Genomic DNA, 24,690 nt, shown 5'->3' with positions numbered 1-24,690 from the left:
CTTAGCCTAAAAGGGCCAGGGTCTCCCAGTTCATCCTGGTCCATCTCCAGTCATCCTGATGAATATCAGATCGCTGGATCCAGATGGCTCTGGAGGAGAAAGTGAGGCCGGTGACCTTGCACAGCCCTCCTCACTCAGATCAAAGTCAATGGCAAGGTCATGTCATCATTTCTCTGATGTCATGGTCCTCTTTGAAAATGAAGGACGAATAAAATGGTTAAATCAATAGAGTATATGTAGCTTTTCTCTATTTTTATTACAGACCTTACCTGTAAGTGATCACACTAACCAAATAATTAGGATTTGAACCCAGATCCCTTGGCTGCAGATCTAATACACTTTCTGTTAAGGCACAACTGCCTCTTTAATAATTTAGTTCAAGCCCCTCACAATAACAACAGCTAACAATAACATTACGTGGTGTTTAAGGCTTACAAAGCATTTTACAAATATTATCTCATTTTATCCTTACAACACGACTTGAGGGTAATAAGTGTTATTATTATTCCCCCATTTTACAGATGAGTAAACGGTGGCAAAGTGAGGTTAAGTGATCTGCTCAAAGTCCCGTAGCTAGAAGGTATCTGAAGCTGGATTTGAACTCAGGTCTTCCTGACTCCAGATCAAACACTCTCCACTGTGCCACCTAGCAGCCTTATTTTATACATGAGAGAACAGAGGCACAGAGTGAAGAAGTTACTGGTTTCTTTAGTTATATAGCCTTCCTGATTGCATTCCAAACTCCTATCATACTTTGACTCCAGTATTTCACAAGTTCCCCAGATTTATGGAGTTCCCACAACTAGTTTTGTTTAAGAACAAATATGCCTACCCTATCTGTGGTCCATGATCTACAGTCTGTATTTCTAGAGAACTTGGACCTTAGGGGTATGGCTTGGGATCTATCTGGTGGATATGTCTACACTGAAGGGTCTCAAACCTTGCTTTGTGTGAAAGTTGGGGTGGAGGGGTGATTTCAAAGAAATCAATCCTCTTTCCCGGGACCAATGCAAAATTTCCAAAAGATTCTCAGAAGAAAATTAATTGAAGTCTCCTTTCACTTAAAAGAAAGATGCATACCATAGGGCAGCTTGAGAGAGGAGAAGTGAAAACCAGGCTAAGAGCTATAGTGTTGTGATTCCTAGAAAGCTGGAAACATGTGTTCTCCATGATGCCACAACATGCATGTCCTTCCCTTTCCTCTGCACAGTAGGCAAAAGAGACAGAGACAGAGAGACAGAAACAGAGACATGACCTTATAAAATAAACCCAGAGAAATCATTATCCTTTCTGAATTATTACTAAAACCCAGTAGGAAAAAAAAGAAAGAAAGAAATTTTATTCAAAATAACTACAAAATGCATAAAATATTTGGGTGTTAACATAGCACGACACATGTGGGACTTAGAGAAACACAACAACAAAATATACAAAATAAAACCACCAAAGTCATCACCCTTCTCATTGACACGACCTACATCTGATGATATTGCCTCGTAGGCTACCCAGAACACACTAATCACAATGCAGTCCAGTGGAATCAAATCAATCCTTCTGCCCTGGGTTTTCCCCAGTGTGCTGAAAAGAAATGAGCTATGTAGCAAGTTCCACTTATTGCATAGAGATATTTATTACCCAGAGATATTTCATTAGAATTCTGGAATTTCCTCAGAAGCCCTATGCCAATGGTGTTGAATTCAAATAGAAAAAGGGGCCACTCATTCCTACATCAGCATCCCTGCTGGTCCCATACTGACTTAGTGTCAAAATGTAATATTATTTATGTTTTATTGGGTTATTATTCATTTTATTAACTATTTCCCAATTACATTTAACCCAGTTGGGGCACCAAGTGTTTGACGTCTGTGCCCTAACCATACTCCATGATCACTGGCACCTTCATTGGTCAGCCCAGTCCTGGGGAACAGTGCAGACAGATCTGCTGGCTTGTATGCACCCAAGCCAAAAAGCATCCCAAAATTCAGGCAACAGACAGATAGACAGACCCTGTACTGGTCAGGATGCTGGATTTAGAAATGGCAGGAACCGTAAAGGCCACCTAATCCAACCTCAGCATTTGGGAGAGAAGATTGAGACCCCCCCAAAAATGCGAAGTTACAAAAAGACTAATTGACAGAACTGGGAATTGACTCCAAGTATTCTGACTTCCTGAGTCTCAGACACTTGCTAGCTGTGTGACCCTGGGCAAGTCACTTAACTTTGTTTACCTCAGTTTCCTCATCTGTAAAATGAACAGGAGAAGGAAATGGCAAACCACTCTAGTATCTTTGCCAAGAAAACCCAAAATGTGGTCACAAAGAGTCAGACACAACTGAAAAACAATTGAACCTTCTTCTGATTCCAAATAGTGTGCTTTCTCCACTATGCTACAATGCAGTTCTAAATTCTACCCTAGTTGGACTATTGTGTGGCCCTCTCCACCTAATTCTGAATTCTAAGACACTTCTGACAAACTCCAACACCAAATTTCACTATCAGGCCATTTCTGGTAATATTATTATGGTCATTTTACAAATGAGAAAAAATGAGGCCCAGAGAGTACTTGTCCAGGGTCACACAAGGAGCTTCAGAGACAGGATCCAAACCCATATCTCTCTTGACTCCTGAGTTAGCAGTCTTTCCTCTATACCAAAGGTTCTTAATCTGGGGTCTATGAACTTATTCTTTTAATATTTTGATAACTTTAATTCAGTCTAGGGCTAGGTTGTGATTAGTGTGAATTCACTGCAGTGGTCACATTCAATTTCACACTGAATATTTCCACTGAGCTAGAGCCAATGACCATATTTTCCATAATTATAATTTTAAATAATGTGAATTCAAATGCTGTGTTGGTAAGCAAAATGGCCTTTGTTTTCTTTGAGTAACTCAGTGTATTTCATTGAGCCTTGCTAGGTGCTGGGCCCCAGGCCCAGAGCCCTATTAGGTGTGGAACCTACTCTGGGTGCGGATTGGTGACTGGGGTGGGGCCCAAGATGGGGCTGGCTAAGGGGAGGTGTTAACTCCAGAGCCATGCCCTATTGGGTGTTAACCTAATCTATGTGGATGTGAACCTCCCAGGGTCCTAAGGGGAGGGACCAACTCAAGAACCAATCACCAGAGCCTGGGCTCTGGTCATTCAGACAACTCTTGATGATGTCAAAAACTCTAGAAGAGGAGAGAAGACAGCTTGAAGATCCCTTTTCTGTTGGAGCTCTTTGCGGCAGCAGTGGTGGCATGTGACTCTGGGCCAGCCCTTGTTCTGAGCTCCTGGGTTGAACCTAGATGTTGGTAACCATGAATTGTATTGGGTCTGTCTGGTGATATTTGTAATTTGTTTGTATTTTGTTCTGAAGTTCAGGGTGCTCGTTTTTTCCCCTGAACTAAGTGAATGCTGTCTGTATGCTGAATTAAAATAAGCTTGTCAACCTCTTCACCTTGCTTTCCTTATTAAGGCAGATCAAAAGAACCTGTGCTTTCCCGGCATGCTGGCAGCTTTCTGGGTGCTGGCTGTGGGTGGATCTTATACCCCCACAGAAGCTGCTAGCCCGATTGTGGAAACAAATGCATGTGGCCATTTCCCAGAATTCATATTCCCACTACTCAGGACCTAGAGGTGTTTGGTTTTCTTTGCAACCCTACGCATTTTAGTTTATGCATTTTAAAAGATTATTCTAAGGAGGGGTCTGTAGGCTTCATCAGACTGCCAGACAGGTCTATGACACATACATACACAAAAACAGTTAAGAACTCATATATATGGTACTTCTTCTCTAGCTAGCTAAGTGACCTAGGTTAAGCTCCTTCACTTCCTGGACTTCCACTTTCTCATCTCATGGGCTTCCATCCAGTTCTATAAGCCTGTAAATTTTATGAACTCTAACTAGTGGTACAGGCTCCAGCTTAGACCATCAACCTCATTGACTTAGCCCACAGGAGCTGTGATGTGAGCTAAGACTATTTCTCTATTCTGGAGTACCACCTATGGACCTGGAACTGCATTCTACTCCATGGGAGATATAGGTGAACTAAGGTATAGTCCCTGACCTCCAGGAAATAATTATCTACTGGGGGAAACCACACCAAACAAATCAAACAATAGAAGTAGAGAAGAGCCCACAACATTTCAATATTTCGAGGATTTATAATTTCAACACTGGGTTCTTCCTCCACTGAGCAGATCAAAACCTTCTGTAACTCCACAGATGGTATTCCAATGACTGTGGATGAAAATTCCATCATCTTCTGATAATGCTTCCTCGAATTTAGTTTGGATGGCCTCTAGACAAGAGACGCAGTCTTTCGTGAGTCCATTGTCAAAGCTTTTCCGGGTGAGTGGACCTGCCCAAGTGTGTCTGGAGTAAACCCAGTGCCTCTGCACCAATATGAGGTGTTGTGGTGGATTATTCCTAGCACTGCATCTGAGCTAAGATAAAAGTGCTGTAGGTGGTCAAAGGTGAGACAAAGGTGGAGGGAGGAGAGAGGAGAGATAGAGGGAGAGGGAGAGGGAGGGGGAGAGGGAGGGGGAGAGGGAGGGGGAGAGGGAGGTGAAGAGGGAGGGGAGGGGGAGGGGAAGGAAGAGGAGAGGAGAGGATTGGGGAAGAGAGAAGAAGAGAGGGAGGGAGGGAGGGAGAGAGGGAGAGGGAGAAGGAGAGGGAGAGAGAGAGAGAGAGAGAGAGAGAGAGAGAGAGAGAGAGAGAGAGAGAGAACACAATGAGTGTTGCAGGATGGTCAAGACAACTGCTGGAGAAGGGAGTAAAAAGGGCAGAAGGCAAAAGACACAATGTGGATGAATTTCAAAGTTCTGTCCTGGGGCCTCTTCTTGTTTCTTTCTAGATCATCATCTCTAGTGTTGTCATCCATGGGTTCAATTATCATCTCTATGCAGATGACTCCCAAATCTATAAATCCCACCCTCATCTCACTCCTGATTTCCAGTCTTATATCACCATCTGCCAGCTGAACTTCTCTACCTATATGTCAATTCACTCAGTATATTCAAAACAGAATGTGTTATCTTCCCCCACCCCCAGCCTGCCCCTCCTCCAAACTTCCACATGTCTGTCAAAGACACAACCATTCTTCCAGTCATTCAGGACCTCTTGGATCCAGCCTTGACTCTTCCCTCTCCCTCACCTTCTGCATTTCATCAGTTGCCAAGTCCACATCTCCTTTATCCATCTGTTCCTCTGCACTCAAATGACTTGAAAAATAGAGGGAACCTTGCTCAATACCCTGTGCTTCTAGAGGAGTCAGGTGGACCATAGCATCACAAAATTTAGAGCTAAATTTAGAGCTGTAAAGAACCTTTGAGATCCTTTGCTGCAATTCTCTCATTTTATAGAGGAAAAACGGTGGCAGGGGGAAGGGTAGTTACTTGTTCAGTCATAATAGTTAGCAAGCAGAACACTGTCTTCTGACAATTTTTCCCAAGGCATGTAGCAGAATCTGGGGAGTGAGAATGTGTGTGTGTGTGTGTGTGTGTGTGTGTGTGTGTGTGTGTGGGCGCGCAGGCGCGCGCGCCAGCAAGCGCTGGGGGTGGGTTGGCTCAGAGACTGGTCTGGCCTTTGCTTTGGATGGATGGCAACCATGAGTCCCATCTTTCTGGACTCAGGCAGTCCAGGTGACAAAGAAGGTAAATTTTCCAGCGTATAAAAAAGCCATCTAGATTATATAATTCTCTTTCCAGGGATTACTGATCTTGGGGAGGTCTCCCTTATAGATCATGATCCTCCCTCACATTTTTCTAAGCCCTATGTCCCTACACATACAAACTATCGGTCCTCCACCCTGTCTCCTGGTCCTGGTTTGACCCCACCCTTCCCTTGCCCCCAAGCAACACAGCAGTCTTCCATTTACCAAAGATATATTGACTGTGAATAACAGTGGGTGAAGGAGCCGAGGAGTGAGCTAGGAAGTGTTTACTTGCCCTCCTGGACAACCCGTTCCCTTTTCCATCTTCAAAGTCAGAACAGCCTCCTCCACCACCCTCCCCCCCCCCCTTTGTCCTGTCCTCCTTCCAGGGACACACCACCCTGTGGGCTGCTTCTTGGAGCTGGTTATACTGTTCCACGTTCCTCACTTAGGCAATGCATTCTTGCAGACCTGACACACATCACAGCAGAGAACAGAACTGGCTCTCTCCCTGTCCTCCCCACCCATCACATCACTATTTCAGCAGAGGGCCACAGGCCAGGCCATAGTGTCAGAGCAGCGCCTGTCCCTTGATAAGCCCACAGGCTCAACTCAAGGCTTTTGGTGGTGCTCATGATGAAGATGACATCAGATCGCATCCTTCCAAAAGCTAGCTTGAATGTCTCCCCTAGTTGAGGTAGTCTTCGATGTTAACCCTTCTCTGACACCTGCTGTGTCTAAATGTTATTTTTTTGCAGGAGGAATAGAGTAGGGGATACTTTTTTAAGGGTGAAGCAGGATGCACATGGCTTCACAATGGTGGAGGGTAAGGGACCTGGGAAGATAGAAAAGGTATTGGCTCACTTAGATGGGCAGCCAGGTGGCTCCATAGTGCATAGAGTACCAGGTCTGAAGTCATCTTTGTGAATTCAAATCCGGTCTCAGACATTTACTATCTGTGTGACCCTGGGCAAGCCACTTAACCCTGTTTGCCTCAGTTCCTCATCTGTAAAATGAGCTGGAGAAGGAAATGGAAAACCACTCCAGCATGTTTGCCAAGCAAATCCCAAATAGGGTCACAGAGAGTCAGACACAATTAAAAAATGACTGAACAGCAAAGGTTGCCAAGTTATCCTTAATGTGGAACAAATTCAACCCTATGCCTCAACCTCTTCTTCTGTGAACTATTTGAATGCATAAACATAAATTGGTAATGACTAATGTTGGTGATTGTCATCATAATGATCACATACACTCCCATTACCCCCATTTGCAAAATGAATAAGTTAGACCTGAGTATCTCTAAGGACTCTTTCAGGTCTAAAAAAAAATCTATGAATCTATTATTCACTTATGTCTATATGTCTTATCCCAACTGCTTGAGGGTAAGACCTGAGTTGTTCTGCTCTCTGTACAAGGTAGTTGCACTCAATAAGTGTAGAGTGCTAGAGCTGGAAAGGTGTTTAGAGATCACCAAACCCAACCCCCTTAGAGGAGGAAACTTGGGCCCTGAGAGGTTAACTGATTTGCCCAAGGTCACACGAACAGTTAGTCAGACCTAGAACTAGAACGTGGATCTCCTTAGAGCTCCTTCTGAACTTTTCACTGCCCCAATTATGTCTTCCTTTGTTAGAATTATAAAAGTATAGGGAAAGGCAACATGGCGTAGTGGATAAGCTAGACATCGGAGAGACGTGCCTTCGACTCTCCTCTATGGTGCTTCCTAGCCATGCTATGGTGGGTAAGTCCAAGCCTTGGACAACTCTCTAAAACTCCAAGTCATAGATGTTTTGCAATCTGCCTCAGTGAAGAGAGGGAACACACTGACTGAATTACAGATCCAAGATGCCTTAAGGTATTAATAGAATTCTAAAAGATTAAAACTGGAAGAGGCACCCCTCTCATTCATGGTGAGATTACAAAGATGGTAGTGATGGCACCAGGAATCAAACCGTGCAATGACTGATTTCTGCGCAGTTACAGAACCAGAGAATATTCCCGGTGCCCCTGAAAAAAAATGTTTCAAATTGTACTATTCAGTAGAGTTCAGGATAAACACATGTAGGAACAGGAAGCGTGGGCCCTGTTGTGCCTGGATTCTATTCCTAAAACTGAGAGGAAAATCATTCATTCATTCATTTTTTTTAGATACTAAGGCAATTTCCATTCCTAGCAAATGTTACTTTTTGGTGCCTGAATTAAGAATTACTGGAGTTCATATTCAAGACACTTACATCTTTCCTCTCCTAAAAGGGAAGGGGTTGGGGAGGGAAATGTGTCTCTTGTGTTTTCCTTGGCTGTTACAGTACCATAGGAAAAGAATGAGATAATTCCCAGATTCGTAGATTTAGATGTAGAAAGGACCTTTAGTCCTGTAGGCTAGCCCCTCCCCCTATTTTACAGATGAGGAAATTAAGACCCCAGGAGGTTAACGACTTGCCAAAGTCCACATAGGGAGTGAGCATCAGGTGCAGAATCAGAACCCAATTCTTCTGGCTCCAAATCCAGCATTCTTTCCACTGAACCATGTTACCTTCTGTACCCTTAGTCCAAGCTTGGGGCTGGCCTCATTATTTAAAAAAAAAAATTTCTTATTTTTTTTTCCAATTCCATGTAAAAACAACTTTTGACATGTCTGGCCTCATTCTGATGTAGTCCAAAGTTGTAGGACTGAGATAATTTATACTAAGTCAATAGAAGCAAAACCCGTTCTGATCTCCCCTACCCCTTACCCTTGTTAGCAGAAGGACCACCTCAACCCTCTCATGAGTATTGTGTTTTCTTCATTGGGCATCTCCACTGTTTTCTGGCTATGCTGATTCACCATGGTGAATTCTTGCTACGGTGATTAAAGAGCTTGTCTCTTTTGCCACTTGCTAGTCTATAGTTATTTAGTCCTTTGGGATCATCCGCCAATCCGTGTGCCACCATCTACCAGGGTATACTTAGCAACAAACTACTTCCTTAGGAGGAAAAGCTAAAGCTCTTCAAGTCCACGTTGCCTAAAGTCATGGAAACTGTATCCAGCCACAAGACAACAATAAGCTAAGGCAAAGTCTGTCCTTCTGACTATTCCTTTTCCTGGTACCGAACAAAGTCCCTGGCCCTGGTTAACTATCTGACTTGGGGTTAGAAATTACTTTTTTAACTCCTTTCAAATCCTTGTTTGTCAACCTCTATGACCTCAAACCACTTTGGGAATCCTCTCCTCAGCAAATCATAAGGAAGTTGTGTACTATGTGGGGCTAACGTAATAAGGCTCTCTTTGGAGGCTTCCACCATGCTCCTTGATAAGGCGTACAAATCAACCTCTGAGTAAAAACAAAAGGGCTAAATAAAGCCAGTGTGGACTCTGCATTGTATCATTTTCCCCCTAAATCCCTGACAGCGACAAAAATCTGGTCTTTCTTTAGTAACCCCCTCACACCTGGCACATTGCCACTCCCTGGCCTCTGGGAGAACCTACAGATTTAGTGACCTTGCTTCTCAGAGTAGTAGTGGTCAAGAGAAGATGAAACAGTCTATAACCAGAGAGTCACTCTTACAGATTAGGATGTATCAGGAATCAGTAGTGACCCACTGTAGATCCCGCTATATTAAGGCCTGAGTGTAATTGTCCCAAGGAGAGATGTTTGGGAGCACTGACAAGTTGAGCAACTTTCTGGTAGTCACAAAGCAAGTTACTAACAAAACAGGAAATAAGTGGTCCTCTAGTCCCTTGTCCAGGAGTTATGTGGGAGCTAGGTCAAATCTGTTTGTGAGAGCCAATTATAAAATTTTTGCTGTGTGTATTTGTGTCTCTAAAATCAGTCATCACTATAAATTAGGGCTTGATTTATTGTTTTCTTGATTTTCTATAGACTTAAGAAAGTGCCAATAAGGTAGCTTAAACTGAAAACTGTGTGCTTGCATTTTTTTCCAGACATCCTGGTTGTTAAAGATTTAATAACACACCCCTGTATTGTTCTATAAACATTACTTGAGCTCAACAGGACTGTAGTAGAAGACTCAAGGAATGAAACTGGCACTAGATCAGAGGTCTGGCAACTGAAGAATAATTAAAAATAATAATAATAGCTGGCAGTTATAGAAAGATTTATGGTTTGCAAAGTTCTTTACATTTTTCATCTCATTTGAGTCACCCAATATCTCTGCACATTGGGGCAGCTAGGTGGTACAGAAGTCAGGAAGACCTGAGTTCAAATCCAACCCCAGACACTTACTAGCTATGTGACTCTGGGCAAGTCACTTAACTTCTCTTTGCCTCACTTTCCTCAACTGGAAAATGGGGGGTAATAATAGTATTTACCTCCCAGATTTGTTGCCAAGATCAAATGAGAAAATAATCATAAAGCATTTAGCACAATGCCTAGCACATAGTAGGCACTATCATAGTAGCTATGATGGTTATGATGATGTCTACAAGCTAAAACCAGCAAATGATACAATTCATTATGGGAGATAGTCCACGTGAGAGAAGATGAGAGAAAAAAAAACAGGCAGATTAGTTTTATTTTATCATCATATAAACCAAACAACCACTTGTTAATCTAGCTGAATATCTGACTGACTGAATTTAAGGGAGCAGGCACTTGGGTGGCTCATACACGGAGCCATTATGTCTCAGGAGCCTGGCCGATGTCTAGCATCTATCCCAAATGTTGACCCTGAGGATCATTTCTTCTTTTTTTTTAGATAATAGTATTTTTCCAATTACATGTAAAGATAATTTTCAACATTCATTTTTGAAATCATTCCTTTTTGTTCTTTCCTCAGAGAAGTTGGAGAAGACTTGTTTACCCTCTTTTATATCTCTTCAAAGTTACTGTGTCCCCTAAGTTACCTGGAGCCTCATCCTCTCCTCCAGGCTTTCCATTTCTAGGTTGAATGGGTCCAGCTCCTAACCTTTCTTCACAAATCCAATTTTTGTTTCCTTCTGTGATCTCCATTGTATTTTCCTTGTCCCTCCCCAGGGACACCTGGGTCCAAACTACAACTCTGCTATGTGGTAACTATTGTAACTTCAGAAAATAACAAGTCCAAGACTCAGTTTCCTAATGTGGATAATAATACCTGCCCTCCTTTCATTTGGCTCCAGAGGCTCCGCTTGGTTTCAACTTCATCCTCATCTTGTTCCCTGCTCAAGATAAACTCATCACTAGGAAACTGATCGTCATAGACCTCATCAATACTTCAGTTACTTCTGCCTCTCTGATTAAAGGGAATTCCTTCCTCTATAGAGGGCCCAAAACCCCAAACATCTCTTCCACAAGCTGCTCTGCCTCTCCCATCATCTTGACTATTCCTCCACACCAGGTACCCTCTGGGTACACTTTTTCATTCTTTTCCCCACCCTCTTCTCTCTCGGTTTTCAAGACACCGCTGCCTCCTGGTTCTCCTACTTTCTCCTGCTACACCTTCTCAGTCTTCTTTGCTGGATCCTCATTCAGATCCTGCCCTCTGACCCTCAGTGTCCAACAGGATTTTGCCCTGGGCCCTCTTCATTTCTCCCTTTGTTAGGCATGCAGAAATGGTGTTTAGTATCTACTAGGCATTATTCCCATACAAATGTATGAAGGCAGGAGATGACTGTTTCTACATGGACAAGGAATAACAAGTGTGGGATGTAAAGTGTGTTAAGGAAGAATAAGGAGAGAATGTCTGTCTATGTTTCTACATCCCATTCTCAATGATTCAGGGCCTGGACATACTGTTTATTCGAATTCTTCGCTTCTCCTATTTCTCCTAATTTGATCAATTTCTCAGAATTTCTGAAGTTGGCTAAGTGATGAAGTTGGAACTCAGTGTAGTCAAACCCGATGACATGTTTGCTACTTAAACCCAGGTTAACTGAGACAAATAGGATTCAGAACAAATGATCATCTATTAGTGTTACTATTAGCATCTCTCTTTCTACGGGTTTCATTTTCCTAAGCCACCTCCCACTCCTCTCAACCATGGAAAATTGTAAGTTGGCCCTCCGCAGCTGTTTCTGCCTCAGCTTGCAGGCAAGTACCTGTCTGTGGGACAAACAGAAGACTCCAGTTTCCAGGGCTGTCAATCGGAAAGCCAATCCACTTGTTAAGAAAGAGGGGAAAAGCGTCTAAACAGTGTGCAGCTAACCATGTAGGCCCCAGCATGCAAGGAGGCTCTAATGTTACAAAGTTTTTTAGAAAACTGTTTGCGTGGGGGGCTCCAAATAATAGAGGTCAGGGTCAGTTTGTTCCTGCTAGAAGAACTTGGATGGGAGACAGTCCCTTCTCTAGATCCTCGCCACTGATACTAAGTGGAGCTTAAGAGCCCACCCTGCAGCATGGGAGATTTCAGTGGGAAGTTCCCCTTGACAGAATCTCCCACTCATTCCCTCCCACCTCTCTTTCCACCACAACACAGGAAAGTAAATTCAGTTCTTCCAGTTCTGTTCTTGGGAATGTAATGTAACTTTCCAGAGCTGAGTGGGAAGGAAGGAAGGAAGGAAGGAAGGAAGGAAGGAAGGAAGGAAGGGAAGAAGGGAAGGAGGGAGGGAGGAAGGGAGGGAGGGAGGGAGGGAGGGAGGAAGAAAGGAAGGGAAGGAGAGAGGGAGGGAGGAAGGGAGGGAGGGAGGAAGGAAGGAGGGAGGGAGAAACAGGAGGAAAGAATGAATGAAGAAAGGAACAAAGGAAAGAAGGAATGAACAAAGGAAGGAAGAGAGGGGAGGGAGGGAGAAATTATTTGTGAAATTTCATCTTGTCTTGTCTCACAGACCCACTAAGTTTTCTCATATACAAAGAGAGCATCCACCTTTCTTCAAAGACATGGAGTGAGGCTGGTTCATAGATGGGTGTTTGATGTCTCGACTGACTTGAGTTGGGGAAATAAGAAACTTTTCCATAATCAGTGTGAGAAAATGTATTGAAAGAGGCAGGACTTCAGGAGTTATCCCAAGGAATGGAGAAAAGTGACAAATGACACTGAACTTGCCTTAGAATGAAGCTTAGAAGAAAACGCAGGTAAAGCTTTTGGGTTATTGGACAACATGAGTGAACTAGCAAGAAGTAGGGAGAACAATTGTAACAAGCTAAACAAGTCACTAAACCCTGTTTCATGGACCCAATAGCCGTATCTCACATTTACCTAGTCTGCTTGAAAGTATTTTCAAATATCATAGCTCAATTTATTTTCCACAACAAACTTCTGAACTAAGCAAGACAGATATTATTATCCCCACTCCATAGATGGGAAAAATGAAGTCCAAAATGATGCAGAAATGTTTTCATGGCTCTAGCACAAGGTGACCTGAGGAAAGTTGCTTCATGTTTCTAGGGGATGAGCCATGTAACAGCAGTGGGTAGAAGAGTCTGTACTTGGAGTCATGAAGACCCATGGTCATGCTGCCTCTAACTGTTGTCTCTGTGAGGCTGGGCAAGTCGATTTCCTCCTCAGTCTCAGTTTCTTCATCTGTAAGATGGGGACAAATGACAGCACCTATGTCATAGGGTTGTTGTGAGACTCAAACAAATTTCTCTGTGTGTGTGTGTGTGTGTGTGTGTGTGTGTGTGCTTAATCTTCACAGATCTTAAAGGGCTATGGAAACTCTAGCTATTATCATATTATTATTTAACTTCAGGAAATTCTCTAAAACTGTAAGTTGCAGAGACCTAGCCAATATCTGTTAGTAGAAGGAGGTTCTTTGTTGGGAATTCTCTATATCAGGGAAATCAAAAGTCCCCTCCAAAAATTATATTAAAGACTTGCCCCTTAACAACCGGCATTTAAAGATCAGCTTGTGAAAGGCAAAGACGCAAACTTTACCCCAAGTCTAGGGTCACTGAATTATCCAAAGGATCATAGAATTTAGAGCTGCAAAGGACTTTAGAGATTATTTATTCCTTCATACTCCCCCCTTTTATAGAAAAAGAAGCTGAAACCCAGAGAGCTTGAGATACGGCTTATAAATATCTATCTGAAATAGAAACATCAGCTTTAAGTATAAATATAATAAATTTCAATATAAATATAACAAATCTAACCAGTCTCCTCTCGGATTCCTAATCAGCCTCCCTCCCCAGGCTCACCATCTGATTCCCTAACCGATCTCCTTACCCTAACCAAGTTCAGAAGCAAGAAGCAAAATCAAGTTCGAATTCTAGTGTTCTTTGCTTTATTTCAGACAGCTTCTGAAGATGACTGAGCACCAAGGAAGGAAATTTAAAGCAACATCCTCACCTGAGCAGGCAGAATGGAGGACCCTAATCATTGAGTTTCTGCTCCTAGTTTCATCCCTAACTATTCTCCATTCCCCCAAACCATCTCAATTAGATGGTGATTTCTCCTTATATATCACTGGGGACGAAGATTCCATTATGCTCTGTATCTCACAACTACCAGCTTTCCAGGAAGGGTGGTACAGCAGGTAGAGTGTGAAATATGCAGTCAGATGACCTAGATTCAGCTCTACCATCTTATTTGTGTGACCTTGGGTAAGTCATTTAAGCTCGGTGGGCTTCAGTTGCCTCTTCAGTAAAGTGTGAGGGAAAGAGGGGGCAGGGCCAGACTAGACAGCATCTGAGGTTCCTTCTAGCTCCCAACCCACAATCCTATGATTTTCTCATTTGCTCTAAAATGTGTCCATTTCTACTTTTTCTGTTCTTCACCTAAGATGGCGAACAATCAGTCATCACAGTTCCATTAAGTCTCCTGACAGAGTCTTAAGGATTTGGATTCGGCTGCCCCTTTTTGCCTTCTCTTTGCCTATCCTGGCTACTTCCTCCCTGACTCCCTTCTCTCAATCTCATGTCATTCTCCCTGTCCTTCCCATCTGAGTTGAAGCCAACAACTTCAAGAAGGCTACAGTCTTTCCCAAGTATTCTGAGGAAGACATGACCTCTCTCTGCTCACAGCCCTGTCTGGAAGTTACCCTCAGATTCGGCCTCTGGTCTCTAGATCCATTGGATGTGGATGAGGGGTGTGATAGTGCCAGACCAACAAATCCCCAGGATTTGACTCCTGGGCCCTGTCCCCACCATGGCTTTTCCAATCTGTCTTGAAGAAAGATTCCAGATCCCAGAGTGAGGAGGATTCTTCCAGCTCCAAGTCTTGAATTCCAGCTCTGTCCCCTTCTCTGACCTCCCTCAGGTAGTAAAGTACTCTGCTGATACACAGGTGCCCAGGAAGTAATTCCAGAGCCCCTCTGAATATGGGCTGGAAGAAGAGGATGGAGGAACAGAGTGGGGGTGGGGAGATGGTTTATGCAATAGGAGTCTCATTGAACTGGGGAGGAGAGGGGAATCCTGGAAGGACAGGAAATGGGTTTCCACCATCTAGGTCTAGGTCTAGTGCAGCCCTTTGACTGAATCCGAACTTCACTCTTTGACTGAATCCAAACTTCATTCTGTGAAATTTGGATTCAGTCAAAGGGCCACATTTGAAGACCTAGAGGGCCACATGTGGCCTCAAGGCCACAAGTTCCCTACCCCTGCTCTGGGCAATCCTCTCAACTGTATGGCTATAGCCAGTCTGGGTCCAGTTTTGCATCCACACATCTCAGCATTACTGTTTCCTTTCAAAAGCTATGGTCCCCAAAATGCAGAGTCATGAGAAGATAGAGGTATGATCAAGAATTATTCTTCCCTTTTATCTTCCCTAGCATCCAAGCCTTTCTCTACCCACACCCACACTCTCACCACCAATACCTTCCACACCAAGCAAAAAAAGTTGAGTTGGGGCAGGGGAGGGAGTGGGTAGTGGAGAGAGAGGGGAAGGTGGGTTCTTTTCCAACTCCAGCTGTCCTGTTCTTTGCTCATTGTCTGTTCCTCTCCTGCACCTCATCCCCAACCATGCACCCCTATGACTTCTAGCTGCATTGCCCAGAGAATTTGCTGGCAGGGAATTCACAGGTCAAATCTCCAGATTCAAAGCCAGGGATCTAGCAGATCTGGACCACCCTGCAGCCCCTGCCAGAGGGAGACCACACAGCATCCTGTGGAGGCTTCAAGGTCACAGTGCCAGGAGTGTGTCCATGCTGACATTCCCCACCCCTCCCCTGCCACCCCTCTACACTCATCCTTTAAGACTTTTACAGTTGATGTTTATCATTTTTTCTGACAATTTAATTTCTGGGGCTCAGCGAGTTTATTTGCTTTGCCAGAGCAAATATATTCCAAATTGTGCTGCCCTTTTGGTTAACTCTTTGATGGAGTTTTGGTTTTTAGTTGTTTTTTTTTAAAGCGTGTGTTCATGTATGTGTGTGCATGCGTGTATGTGTGTTTTGTTGAAGGATGAGTAGAGAAGGAGGGAAGGATTCTTTTCTCTCCCCTCCCCACCACCACCCTGTGACTTCCCTCTAAGGCACACTAAAACCTGAAGCAAAATAAAATATTTCCCACTACAGATGATCATCCCTCCATTCTGTCTTTGCAGTTTGTCTCTGAAACAGCCAACTCCTGGTTGACCATCTATGCAGATGGAAGAGAAGGATGATACAAAGTAATGATTAAACAAAAAATCCTTCCTCCTTGAAAGGTAGCCAGACACAGGCTATGCTTCCTCTCTGTGAGACCCCCTTTCCAATTCAGCTTTGCTTTGAACTAGTCGTATGACCTGGGACAAGCCTCTTAAAGGACCTCTCCATGCCCCACCTGAGAGGAGCAAAGATTTAGAACTGGACTAATGTCTTTGTTAGTACTTTGCTGTTTTCATTTATGTGGGACAAACCCAGGAAGGGGTGCAGTGCTGTGACCATTGCCCATATCTTACAGATGAGGAAATCTCAGCTCAGGAAGGAGTAATGATTTGCCCAGGAACAAATGCCTAGCAAGTCAAAGAGTCAGGACAAGTAGAGAAGCTGTTCTGTAAGTCTACTTTGAGCAACCTGGAACCTGGCTAAGGAGGGGATAAATGGGTCTGGTAGTCCCCAACCTAACCCACTGGGTATGGAACAGAAAAAAAGCTTTCCTAAAGTGAATTTGTAAGTCAGGTATCTGAGATTGGGATTGTATTTTTGTCCCTTAGAATTAGCTTATTTGTGCATAATCGTTTGTATGTTGTCTAGCCCATTAGCTTCTCAAGGCCATAGACTATCTTTTACCTTTCTTTACATCCCCAGTGAACACATAGTAGGTGCTTTAATAAATGTTTATGGATAGATTTACTGAAGAGGCTCCAACTCAAGATGTAGTTGAAATACTGTGTTTTATGATATTAAGATAATAGAAAACAGTAGTCTTGAAATGCCCAAAATTAAACAAAAAAATAAAATAATAATATTGATTAAGAAATAGGTGTGTGTGTTTTATATATCATTGAATGCTACAGAATTAGGAGTGGATTTGTGCCACCCCACCTAAGGTTATCTTAGACCCATTTTCTATGTATCTTGAATATAACTATTTGTGTATGTATTGTTTCCCCCATTAGAATTCAGAAAATGACTCTATTCTACCTACCGAAAATCAGGAAACAAATATATTCTTAACACTGATTGTATTTTGGAGCTCTTGTCCATTCAGGAGACTTTGGCAATTAAGAAAATGACATGGCCATATTGAAGAATTCACCTAGCTTGAGGTACAGTTTCCCTAAATATAACTTCAGTAAACCCAAGGCTCTTTACTAGGCAGCTCTCTCCAAAAGAACACCAGTCTAAAACCAGAGAATTGAATTTGAGATGAAAAATTCCATCTCTGTCACTTAAAATGGAGTAGCCCTTCATCTGTAAAATGAGGATAATACTAATTATGAGGGCCAGCTGAGACAACAGGAGGCAGGTAAGTAACACAGTGGAGCTGCACTTGGAGTCAGGAAGATTTGAATTCAAATCATGACTCATATACTAGTAGCCTGAGCCTGAGCAAGTCAGCCAACTATTTTAGCCTCAGTCAACTCATCTGTAAAATGGGGGGATAATAGGACTTGTCTCCCAAAGTTGTTGTGAGGGTCAAATGAGATAATACTTATAAATCATTTAGCACTGTGTTATATAAACGTTAGCTATTATTATTAGCAGCCTGACAGATGAATAGCTTACTCCTTCCCAGTGTCAGACAGCACCCCCTATCATCTAGAAGTAACATGGTGACACCACCCAAATTAGCCAAACAGAAGACTCTGCCAAAACAATGAGGTTTCTGTGGCCGCTATGGAGGCTCACTAGAAGCAGTATCTCTGTTCACAAGGAAATGTCTCCAAAATCCTTACAAGACATCTACAACTTTCTGAAAGGTCTTACAAAGCTCTGTTTAGACAAGTTAGATCTAAATGGATTGGAAACATCCAAGTTGCATTTCCCTGAAAGGGAAAAACCATCTTTGGCCCCTGGTTCAAGCCATATGCCTGAGATGCAGATTGGAGATCACACAGCCTGCTAATACAAAGCACCAAACATTTCCCCCACCCCATCCAACAGCATCTCTGCGGCAGGAGGGTGTAAGAAGGTCATGGCCACCAGATGTCACTGAGGGTGAGAGAGCTGGCCCCTTCTTCGACCAAATCCCTGGTGGTCTCTCCTTGCCTATTCCCAACTAGAACAGAGGATTCTAGAGATTCAGAACAGAGGTCTTCCAGACTGGCTTGCCCCCAGTGGCCCTTGCTTCTCTGATGTGCCCAATGTTGCAGATGCCTGAGTAGCAGAGTCCCCAAAAGAAGGGAACAATAGAAGCATCTAATCTGGTTTTTAAGTGTTTTGTCATGGTGGAGTTGGGTCTGCTTTCTGGTTTGAAGACAGTTGAAACAGCTTCTAAGTAATGAAAGGAAAATAAACAAGCCATTTTTTTTCAAGGCTTCCTAGAATAGGAATGAGTTAGCAAATTTCATGGCAGCTGGAATTTGCTAAGCCCATCAGCTCCTCCCTGATGGCATCCTTGCCTTCCTTTCATCCATGAGAACTTTCGATCTTTCTTAACCCAATTCCCAAATCAGAGTCTCAATATCTTTTGTTACCTGGCCTCATCCTTCCTCTTAGGCTTCAACCAATATCACCATCTCACCCACAAGCTCACTCCTACATCCTTTCTCTCATCCACCCTCCCCTCTCCTACTCCTAAGACTTGCCCAGGTCATCACAAGTAGCTGGAGTAACCTCCCTACTTTCCCTTGCTGAAATCTGTCCTTTCATTTCCATAGAGTTTTCTGAAATCCCATCTTGTCCATGAAAACTTCCTGCTCTGAACCAACATAACTTTGTTTGGGAGTTGAGGCTACAAAGACAAAAACAAAACAGGCAAAAACAGTTGAAGGGACTTGCATTCTTGGGGTCACTCAAAGACCTGGTTGATCTTCCCGCCTCATCTATACACACTCCAGGCTATGCTTTACTCTATGTCAAATCTGCCTTCCTAGAGCTTACATCTAACCATTCCATAAACTCCAATGGCTCCCTGTCAATAATCTTATCCAGGATCAAATATAAAATCCTTTCTTTGGCTTTTAAAACCCTTCAAAACGTGGTCCCCACTTACCGTTCCAGTCTTTTTGTACTTTATTCCCCTCCACATACTCTAAGATCTCGTGATGCTGGCCTCCTGGATGTCCTCCCTACATGACATTCTATCTCTGAATTCCAGGTATTTTTACTGGCTGTCCCCATTCCTGGAATGACCTTCATCTTCATCTCTGCCTCTGGCTTCCCTGGTTTCCTTCAAGTCTCAGCTAAAATCCTACCTTCTTCAAGAAGCCTTTCCTGCTCTCCTTCAATGCTAGTGCCTTTCCTATGTTATCTCAAATTAGGCTGTATGTATCTTGTTTAGATATGTTTGTTGTCATGCTCTCTCCCCCGTTAGAATGTGAGAAACTTGAGAGCAGGGATGGTTTTGTTTGTTTTTTATTTGATCGTTTTTGGTTTTTTATTTGGGTTCAGGTTTGGTTTTTTGGTTTTTTATTTGGTTTCAGGTTTTGTTATTTTTTGGGGGGGTGGGGTATTTTGTTTTGTTTTATTTGCTTTTCTATATATCCTCAGCACTTACTGTAGTGCCTGGCATATAGTATGCCTAATAAATGCTTTTTTTGACTTGGCTTGAGAGAGAAGGGGACCCCAAAACTGGCATAACTATCATTTACAATATCAGCTCTAATTCCATAGCACACACTCCCCCAAATAAGTGCCTGTTCAGACAGTGGATGTATCTTATCATGTAAAAGACTCTCCTTCAGCTAACCATAACCCCTTCAGCACCCAACCTTTGCATGTGCCATGAAAGGAGAGCAATGATAGGAAAAATAGCCAGGGTAAAGTACAGCAGAACTTTTCATTCTGAGACCCTTACAACATCAGTGATGGTGTCATGGGCTAAGCCTAAATTTGGCCTAGTCCAGTGGTCTTGAGATTCATTTTGTTTTAAATGTGTAGTAACTCTTGAACCATAAAAATCAACTACAAATACTTTAATATTTCATGTTAAAAATACTCAATTCTAGAATAAAATGATATAAACACAACTCCATTTCTCATGTCCTGAACTGAAGAAAGTACAGGCAGTTAAAACTCAGGAAAATATTTCTGCTCCCCTTTCCTGTCCTCAGGCCACTCCTTTTATAATTCCAGCCACCAGGTAGGCAAAGCACCAGGGGAGGCTTTACTTAAGGGTGAAAAACCGCTAGCATCATACAACAACCATACAATGGGTGAAGGTGATATTTATACATACTTTGCACTTGTCCAGACAAGATAACTCAAGCATAAAGCTATTAATGAGAAAGCTATGGCTAACTATGATAAGAGGCTGGCCAGTATCCTAAAGTCAAAGCTAAGTAAAAATACGTTTTGAGGAATTCACTCCTACACAATGTAACATGTAAGCTCAAAGTACACTTTGGAAACTGTAAAATGGATCATTGCAAATTTGGAACCTGTACAATATTAATGAAACACAGGGCTCATCACCCTAAGGCAGGTATATAATAATTATTACTTCCTTTCCAAAACTAAGGGGAAAGATTAATAGAGATTCTCAGGGCACAAGACAAAGCAGTCAAAAACCTAGGAAAGTACTTTTGGAATAAGCAGGCAGGACTGTAATGAGCAATAATAAAGACTGATAACAGATACATGCCAGTGGATCTCACAAATATCACTGAAAGTGGTTTACCTCCAATTGGAGCCTATGAAACAGTTAAGATCCAAGGCCTTAATCAAAAGAACCTCCACAGGCAACATCTGCATGAACTCAGCCAAGAATATGCCAAGAAGCATCAAACAAATGGCTGACACATGAGAATTTGTTTATGGAAAAGAAGGCGTTTATGATAGCAACTCAGGACTAGGTCATCACCACCAAAAATTACAGAGGGGTTCTCAGAGAGCCCAGAATTAGAGATGAATGCAGATTACACAGGGTAATGGCAGTGGCAATGTAGCACATCATTGCAGGCTATAAAAATACAAGACCTACTGAATACCTAGCAAGATGTGAGCCATGGCTAAAATTAAACTTCAGAATTTCTAACTTTTATGGACTTGTTGTTTGTTGTTCAGTCATGTCTGACTCTTCATCATCCCATTTGGGGTTTTCTTGGCAAAGATACTGGAGTGGTTGGCCATGTCCCTCTCTAGCTCATTTTACAGATGAGGAAACTGGACAAAACAGGGTTAAGTGACTTGCCCAGGGTCACACAGCTAGTAAGTGTCTGAGGCCAGATTTGAACTCAAGAAGATGAGTTTTCCTGACACTCTATCGACTGCACCACCTAGCTGCCCTCTTTTACGGACCGACAGCAAATTCTAATGATACATATACAAACCTCAAAATATCCTTGAGAACTTAACCAATAAACTGTCCTTGAACCAGAGAATTATCACAGAACAAACTGTTGCCCACAATTACCCAGACAAAACATTGAGCCACAAAAACTTAACAACCATCTTAATAGATGTTACCATATCAAATACTTCTAATCTCCAAGTTGTTTTCAACATTTAGAGACATAGAAGAAGAAATAAAAATCATGTGGGAACAAGATGAGGTACACATCATCCCTGTCATCCTGTCTGCTACTGGAGTTGTACCAAGAATGTTTTCAGTGAGCTGAAGGAAGATGAGCTTACGTGCTAATACTCTTATTCAATCAGTGTTTTTCTCCACCTCAGCAATAGTCCATAATACATTAAATATAAAAGACTAACAGAGGATAGGAACTTGTTCCAGGTCCATTTATATCTGAATTCCAACAAATAATATGAGTGTTCCTTCAAAAAGAATAATAACTGGCAAGTAGTGCTTCAATGTTTGCAAAGAACTTTACATACATTCATTCATTTTATGCTCACTGCAACCTATACCTTTTAGTGTGGACTTCCATCTTGTGAGCATGGTTATATCCAGTGCTAAACCTAAGATTCATGAACTTTTTTAATATTTCTATTACTTTATTCCAGTATAATCGATTTCTTTGGCCATCGTCCTGAGAAGGGGTCCAGAGGCTTCACCAGTGTGTCAGAAAGGTTCATGGCACAAGATTAAAAACTCCTGTAACAAGGCTGTAATAGCCCTAAGGACCTATCCTATCTAAATCCCAAGGCTTCAAAGCACTCTGCACTTGCTAGGCATTTGATGAATGTTCGTTAAATTGACTTAACTTGAATGTAGATTTCAGTGAGATGGAAGAAAATTTCTTGATAATTAAAACTACTCAAAATGGAGTCCAAGAGAAGGAAGGCCTTAGAAGGTAGTGAGTTCTCAGTCACAGGAGCTCTTTAAGTACAATCTAGATAACAATTTGCCAAGGATGTTCCTATGCAATTATCAGTCAAACTGAATGACTTTTGATTTGCCTTTCCAGTTCTGAAAGTCAGTGATTTTATGAAATGATTTGTCAAAGTCTCTCCTGCTGATCTTATGAACAAGTTGTAAAAACGTGTCCAGGTCATGACAGTACAGATCAGTGGATTTAGAAATGGCAAAAAGTGTAATTATTACTGGTTTGATGCCAGCTTGAAAGAGAGTTCTTCCCCAAAAGTTTCTAGTGGAATGCCACAGGGATCTGTTCTTGTTTCATTCATTTCAGTTGTGTCTAATCCTTTGTAACCTCATTAGGGATTTTCTTGGCAAAGATGCTGGAATGATTTACTAGTTCTCCCTCCAGCTCATTTTACAGATGAGGAAACTGGGGAAAACAGGGTTAAGTGACTTGTCCAGGGTCACCCAGCTAATAAGTGTCTGAGGCCAGATTTGAACTCTGAAAGATGAGTCTTCTTGACTCCAGGCGTAGCAATCTATCCATTCAGCCCCACCTAGCAGTTGGATCTCTCTGGTCCTGTGCTATTTAACATTTTTATCAATCAGTAAGACATAGGCATAGCTGGGACCCTCAACAAATTTTCAGAGATAAAAAGTGGTAGTTAACTCATGGAACGTCAGGAGTAGGATCCCCAAAGATCTTGATAGATGAGAACGCACAGGATCAAATCTAATGAGATGTAATTTAATAGAGGTAAATAGAAAGTCTTATCCTTGGGTTAAAAGGTCAGTCTCACAAATATGTGATGAGGCAATATGGCTGGATAGCAGTTTGTCTGAAAAAAAAAAAGATTTGTGAGACTTAACGAACTGCAATCTCAACATGAATTGACAATATGATATGTCAGCCAAAAGTAAAAAGCTAATGAAATCCCTGGCTACATTTAGAGAGGCACAGTGTTCAAAACTAGGGAGGTTTTCCATTGTGGGAGGAAGTTCCATTGTCCTTGGCCCCACTCATATCACATCTGGCATATTGTGTACAGTGCTGGGCACCACGTTGGAGGAAGCTGGAGAGTGTCCAGAGGTAGGCGATCAGGATGGTCGAGGGCCTTGAGAAGGTCAAGAGCCAAAGGAGAATCAGTTGACAGAATTGGGGATGTTTAGCCTGAAGGAAGAAAAGACTCAAGGGGGACATGAGTTCTCTTCAAGTATTTGAAGGACCATCACGTGGAAAAGGGATTGGACCAAATCTACTTGGCCCTATAGGGCAGGACAAGGAGAAATGGTAAAAGTTGTGGAGACAGATTTCAGCTCAACGGAAGGAAAAACTTGCATCTCCCGCACTGGAACCCTTTCCCCTATCATCTAATCCTCATTCTTTTCCCTAATATCCCAAAGATCTTTATCTTTTATTCAATGCTTTATTCCCAAGGTCATCCATAGGTTGTAAATCACATTGTATTTCTCTTCCTAAACCTCAAAAAAAAGCCTTAAAATGAAAAAGGAAATGACCAAAATGTCACAAAAATTTTGGCCACATGTTGACTGAGGAAAGTGTGTATAAAAGTGTCTAGGTGATTAATAAATATTTATTGAATGGCCTTTTTAGAGGGCAAAAGATACTAAATTTGCATCTTTTCAGGGATTTGTTGTTGTTCTTTCATATATAGTTACTTGGGTATGTATTTCCCTCCTCACTAAATTCTAAGTTTTTTGAGGGAAGCTGGAGAAATATGCAAATACCAAATACGATCCATTAGTAAATTCACTGTTGATGCTAACCACAAGCCCTAACACCAATGAATTAAATGGTAATGTGAAATCAATTCTGTTCTATTACATTTGATAAATATGCATTATGTGCCTATTATAGGGTAAGGCCTGGGCTAAACCTAGGGGGCACACAGCAAATGGTAGGTTGGAGACTGAGTATTTAGTATGACAGCATCTATTAAAAACTGTTCTTCATTTTGTATGGATCAATGTTATTTCAGGGCAATTGTGGGCAACACTTTGGTCTATTCCAATGCTCTGGGTTAGTGGCACCATGGTGAGGAGTATACCAGTTTTGGAGGATTCAAACGGAGATTCAAATCTTGGTTCTCCTACTTATTATCTATATGAGCACTTCTTGAGGCCTGTTTCTCCATTTCTAAATAAGGGAGTTACACTAGATAGTTTCAAGCTGTCTTCCAACTCTGATTCTACACCCAGAGTTTGACTCTCTGACTCACTTTATCAATCAATCAACAAACACTTATTAAACACCTACCGCATGCCCACTAGGAAGCTAGGTGGCACAGCAGATAGAGTGCTTGGCCTGCAGTTGAGAAGACTCATCTTCCTGAGCTCCAATCTGGCCTCAGACACTTACTAGCTGTGTGACCCTGGGCAAGTCACTTAACCC

The sequence above is a fragment of the Trichosurus vulpecula genome, chromosome 4 (assembly GCF_011100635.1).
Source record: "Trichosurus vulpecula isolate mTriVul1 chromosome 4, mTriVul1.pri, whole genome shotgun sequence".
Classification (NCBI taxonomy): domain Eukaryota; kingdom Metazoa; phylum Chordata; class Mammalia; order Diprotodontia; family Phalangeridae; genus Trichosurus; species Trichosurus vulpecula.
Note: the sequence above shows the minus strand (reverse complement) of the source record.